Here is a 6,251-nt window from a genome sequence, read left to right as displayed (position 1 = left end):
GAGTGTGGGAAAAGTTTCTCTTATACAATTGCACTTATTAGACACCAGAGAGAGAGAGTCATGCAACTGAGAGTGTAGAGAGCTTCACCAACAGGTAGGCTGGGTGCTCATTTGAAATCGCACATCAGTGAGATGCTGAGAACAGAGGTGCGGGAAAAGGTTCCCAGAAAAATGTATCTATTCTTATTAAACTCGGTAGATTGCACACCCTCCGATTATAGTGACATTTTTTGATAGTCAGGCCACCCGAATACACCCGCCTTGTCTTGTTATGTCCGGATTTTTCTTCATGTGTTGTGAACTTCAGCAAAGATACACCGGATCCACAAAAACATTTGTAGCAAGGCAAGAAAACTGAACCCAAAAAAGTAGAAATTGAAATACAGCCATTCCTCCCTGGGCTGCTCTCCCAGGAAAGGCACACGCAAGTCCCATTGCAGCCAGTATCGTTCCTTGGATGTAGGGAGGACCTTGCCACAATAGTGCTGCTGCAGTTGAAGAGTCTCCCTCCAGAGAGACGCGTAAAGCGTCTCTCCTTCCCAGCATATCCTGGGCAGAACCAGGATTGTCGAGCTGGGCCAGCGCTTCCATGGCCGTAGGCAACTGTGGCTCTTCTCCTATGTCCGCAGAAAACTGGGTCCCGGTGGTGGTTTGAAGGTCTCCTTAGGCAAGGAAGAGCATCCCACCGCTTGCCACCAATGTGACGGACCCCCGTACTCAGGATGAGTATGTCCGCCGCTGTCTTCTTCCTTGCTGAGGAAATATTGGAACCCGCTGATCTGTAGCTCCCAGTTTCCCCAGTCACTAGCCAAGGCTCGAGTGTAGGGAAAACAAACTCTGATTTATTGAGCAACTGCACAAACTTTTATACAGCAAGTGATGAAATCAGAATATAATCCCATCACATCCCCCCTCCCCCTCCCAGACCATCGGTCTGCTCAACACCACAGGTGTCCACCTGCTAACGAACTCCAGACAGCCATAGCAGGAGCCTGGCCAGAATGTCATTGTTCTGAGCTCCCTCAGAGAACAATGGGAGATAACGGGGGATGGGGCTGATAGTCTTTCCCTAACCAGGTCACCCAGCATAACGCACTCAAACATAACTCAACACCAATACACATTTAACTTAACCAATACACATAAACTGATCACCATGTCGCCACAGTCTCCACAAACACGGTATAATGATAGTAGTAGAATTTGTTGCACAATAGGATTGCCTCCTCTCAAGGACAGTCCGGGTTTTGGGTCCTGTATCCTATCAAAGTTTGTGACTGCGTTGGAATGTGTGACCGGTGACGTGGTCACACATTTTAACGTAATCCCGGCCAGTTTTTTCGGCGGTGGAATATGTGACCGGCAAAAGGAGAAGACTTTCAACGCTTTCACAGCTGTTCCAGGGGAGATCGGCATCGCAGACGGTATGTGCGGGAGAACCGATCTGCCCTGGAACAGCCGACCGGTCCTGAAATGTCACTTCTCTCCGACTCTGTGGAATGTCAGACCGCGGTCACAAAGTCGGATAGAAGTGAGATTTCAGGACCGGTCGGCTGTTCTAGGGCAGATCGGTTCTCCTGCACCTGGCTTGGACCACCTGTAAAGTGGGCAGAGATCGGGGTCTCACCATCGTATTGTTTTTCGGAGCCCTGCAAATGATGGACAGGGAGACGGGGCCCTCAGAATGTACAGAAAACGTCCAGTCAGGCTGTAAAGTGTGTGTGGTGAGGGGTGTCCCCCCCCCTATTATGGCCTGCACCAATAGAGGGCGCAGTCTATGTTCAGGGCAAAAATAAAGGAGCCGCCATGACTTCCATAGAAAGCTCAGAAAATACTCCACCTCATTAACATAAATTATGTTATGCAAATTAGAAGTTTCTCCCTAAGTGGAAGGGAGGTCCCCAAAAATTACACCCTTGTTCTCATTAGCGTATTGGAGTGTGACAAGCGGTTTTCACATCTGTAGCCAATGGGAAGCCATTTATCTGCCTGGGGTGTGGGAGATGTCTCACATGAAACAAAACTTTGTAGTTTTCTGTATTATAAACCTTTTTTTATGTTTTGAAAATTATTTCATTCATAGGTGGAATCTTGTGTGATCAATGATTTGCAGATTTGCCTGGATGGTCCCGCACCGTGACCCTCTGATCTGCGGATCCTTTGTCTTGAGCCATGTCGTGGGATCACAGCAGGAAGTTTATTTTGAGGAATTGATTGCGGGCAGTCAGATGGTTGATCGTGGGCAGACAGGATCAGGGCGGTGACTGGGTGGTCCCCATATATTTAGATGTGGGGGTTCGAGCGGGATCAAACTATAACATGACCATGAAATGAAGAGGTGAGATCAACTTTATTTTGAGGAATTGATTGCGGGCAGTCAGATGGTTGATTGTGGGCAGACAGGATCAGGGCGGCGACTGGGTGGTCCCCATACATTTAGATGTGGGGGTTCGACCGGGATCAAACTGTAACATGACCATAAAATAAAGAGGCAAGATCATTCCATAAAATGGGACTGGCTTGGGCCCAACCACCTGGAAAATGGGCCAGCAGAGATCAGGGTCTCACCATCGTATTGTTTTTCGGAGACCTGTAAATGATGGACACGGAGACGGGCCCTCAGAATGTACAGAAAACGTCCAGTCAGGCTGTAAAGTGTGTGTGGTGGGGGGTCCTCCTATTATGGCCCACGCCAATAGAGGGCGCCGTCTCCGTTCAGGGCAGACATAAAGGAGTCGGCAAGACTTCCATAGAAAGAGTTGAAAAGACTTGATCTCATTAACATAAATTATGATCTGCAAATTCGAAGTTTCTCCCAATAGGTATGGGACAGCTCCAAAATTAGACCTTTATTTCTAATTAGCATATTGGACTAATCTTCAAATTTGAAAAGTTTCTCCTTAAGTGGAAAGTGAACCCCGAAAACGCGCCCCTAGGGTGGCAGGTTGGGGGAAGGTGGGTGGTTCCCAAAATTGCTCCCCCTTTTCCCAACGATCTTAATCGGGACTCTCCCAGTAAAAACAGGGGTTTTGGGTGGGGTAATTACTCAGAAAAATATGCAAATTGCTCCCCTAAATCTATGCAAATGCCAGATAGAGTCTCCCTAAGTTGAAATCCAACTGGAAAATGTCTCATTGCTCCTCTGGCACCACCAGGAGGTTCTTCACACCACACATTTCTCTGATTTCAAAGCTCAATGAAGCTCTAGATCTCCTTGGGATCACAGTGCTAGGGAGGTAGCGACCCTCCAGGACCACCTATTGGGCCAGGTACTGTACTCTATAGCCAGTCCATTCCTACCAAAAGACCAGAAACAGCAGAACATTTCCACCCCTGGTATGATCTGCAAAACCCAGAGAAGCCTCCTTCTTTCTTTGGTGCAACGAAAACCGAAACACCATAGTGGACAATAATAAAGTGTGTCGTTGTGTTCCATCTCCCCCTAGAGGTGGGGCCTTTATGGTGATGTCTTGTTATGTAAGGTTCCCAACAGGGGTAAGGTATTCCGGTCCAACTAGCTTGAGGGCTCTCCCGAAGAGACATGTCCATTCCAAATCAGAAGACACAATGACCCTCCTGATCCCCGACACTAGGGAAGCACCTACAACCTCCACTCCTAGAAGAGTGGAAGCTTTATTTGGCTTCCTTTCCGTGATCAGAGGCCCCAGCTACTGAGGTGAGGAAACTCTGCAGCCCACCCTAAGTCCAGAACACCGGAACATGCCCCCCCTCTGGACATTTGTTCAGGAAGCGAGATGAGACCGGAGCCGCTATGGCCCAAAACGCTGATCTTCAGTCGGCCTGGATTGGGGCATTTTCCAGTTGGATTTGGACTTAGGGAGACCATCTCTATACCTGAAATGCATTCTGGTTGGTTACATGGTCTTTGGATGGGGGGTGGTGTGACCTATCTGATTTGCATACATTCAGCCCCAGCTTCTCATAGACTTATCACCTTATGGACTAGCAAGAGGAAGTCCGAGAAGAGCAGTGCCAGGCGCGGTGCAGAGCGCTTTCTTCTGCGGTGATCCACCGCGGGCAACGTCTGTATCTGCACAGGTTTCTGGCAGGTGGAAGAGGAAATGATAAGGGAGAAGGTGGAAGAGGAAATGGTAGAGGAGAAGGTGGAGGAGGAAATGGTAGAGGAGAAGGTGGAAGAGGTAATGGTAGAGGAGAAGGTGGAGGAGGAAATGGTAGAGGAGGAGGTGGAAGAGGAAATGGTAAGGGAGAAGGTGGAAGAGGAAATGGTAGAGGAGGAGGAGGTGGAAGAGGAAATGGTAGAGGAGAAGGTGGAAGAGGAAGTGGTAGAGGAGGAGGTGGAGGAGGAAATGGTAAGGGAGAAGGTGGAAGAGGAAATGGTAGAGGAGAAAGAGGAAGTTGTAGAGGAGGAGGTGGAAGAGGAAATGGTAAGGGAGAAGGTGGAAGAGGTAATGGTAGAGGAGAAGGTGGAGGAGGAAATAGTAGAGGAGAAGGTGGAGGAGGAAATGGTAGAGGAGAAGGTGGAGGAGGAAATGGTAAGGGAGAAGGTGGAAGAGGAAATGGTAGAGGAGGAGGTGGAAGAGGAAATGGTAGAGGAGGAGGTGGAAGAGGAAATGGTAGAGGAGAAGGTGGAAGAGGAAGTGGTAGAGGAGGAGGTGGAAGAGGAAATGGTAGAGGAGAAGGTGGAAGAGGAAATGGTAGAGGAGAAGGTGGAAGAGGAAATGGTAGAGGAGAAGGTGGAAGAGCAAATGGAAGAGGAGAAGGTGGAAGAGAAAATGGTAAGGGAGAAGGTGGAAGAGGAAATGGTAAGGGAGAAGGTGGAAGAGCAAATGGTAGAGGAGAAGGTGGAAGAGGAAATGGTAGAGGAGAAGGTGGAAGAGGTAATGGTAAGGGAGAAGGTGGAAGAGGAAATGGTAGAGGAGAAGTTGGAAGAGGAAATGGTAGAGGAGAAGGTGGAAGAGGAAATGGTAGAGGAGAAGATGGAAGAGGAAATGGTAGAGGAGAAGATGGAAGAGGAAATGGTAGAGGAGAAGGTGGAAGAGGAAATGGTAGAGGAGAAGGTGGAAGAGGAAATGGTAGAGGAGAAGGTGGAAGAGGAAATGGTAGAGGAGAAGGTGGAAGAGGAAATGGTAGAGGAGAAGGTGGAAGAGCAAATGGTAGAGGAGAAGGTGGAAGAGGAAATGGTAAGGGAGAAGGTGGAAGAGGAAATGGTAAGGGAGAAGGTGGAGGAGGAAATGGTAAGGGAGAAGGTGGAAGAGGAAATGGTAGAGGAGGAGGTGGAAGAGAAATGGTAAGGGAGAAGGTGGAAGAGGAAATGGTAGAGGAGGAGGTGGAAGAGGAAATGGTAAGGGAGAAGGTGGAAGAGGAAATGGTAGAGGAGAAGGTGGAGGAGGAAATGGTAAGGGAGAAGGTCGAAGAGGTAATGGTAGAGGAGAAGGTGGAAGAGGTAGAAGTGGAAGAGAAGAACGTGGAAGAGGAAGTGGTAGAGGAGGAAATGGTAAGGGAGAAGGTGGAAGAGGAAATGGTAAGGGAGAAGGTGGAAGAGGAAATGGTAGAGGAGAAGGTGGATGTGGAAATGGTAGAGGAGAAGGAGGAAGGGGAGAAGTGGAAGAGGAAATGGTAAGGGAGAAGGTGGAGGAGGAAATGGTAGAGGAGAAGGTGGAAGAGAAGAACGTGGAAGAGGAAGTGGGTGAGGAGGATTCTGGGAGGTCACATGACATCACTCTGATCTCTATTCATAACACACAGACCTGACCGGAGAGGTGAGGAGGATTCTGGGAGGTCACATGACATCACTCTGATCTCTATTCATAACACACAGACCTGACCGGAGGGTAGAGGAGGATTCTGGGAGGTCACATGACATCACTCTGATCTCTATTCACAAAACACAGACCTGACCGGAGGGGTGAGGAGGATTCTGGGAGGTCACATGACGCCACTCTGATCTCTATTCATAACACACAGACCTGACCGGAGAGGTGAGGGGGATTCTGGGAGGTCACATGACTATTTCTATTTTGATAGATTTTCCGTGCCGTCAAGAAGTCCGGTGATCAGGTGACCATCACAATACCTCCACCTCACTCCTTCACTCCTGAGAGACCCAACATGGAGAAGGTTCTAGAATGTCACCAAGAAGATGATGGAGCTGCTAACGGGAGAGGTGAGCGGTGCCGGGAATTCTGGGACATGATCCAGGAACAGACAAGGGGCGTGTCTGGGTGGTGACGGGAGAGGTGAGCGGTGCCGGGGATTCTGGGACATGATCC

Source organism: Nanorana parkeri, unplaced genomic scaffold (genome assembly GCF_000935625.1).
Source record: "Nanorana parkeri isolate BGI_ZX_2015 unplaced genomic scaffold, ASM93562v1 scaffold2869, whole genome shotgun sequence".
NCBI classification, from domain to species: domain Eukaryota; kingdom Metazoa; phylum Chordata; class Amphibia; order Anura; family Dicroglossidae; genus Nanorana; species Nanorana parkeri.
Note: the sequence above shows the minus strand (reverse complement) of the source record.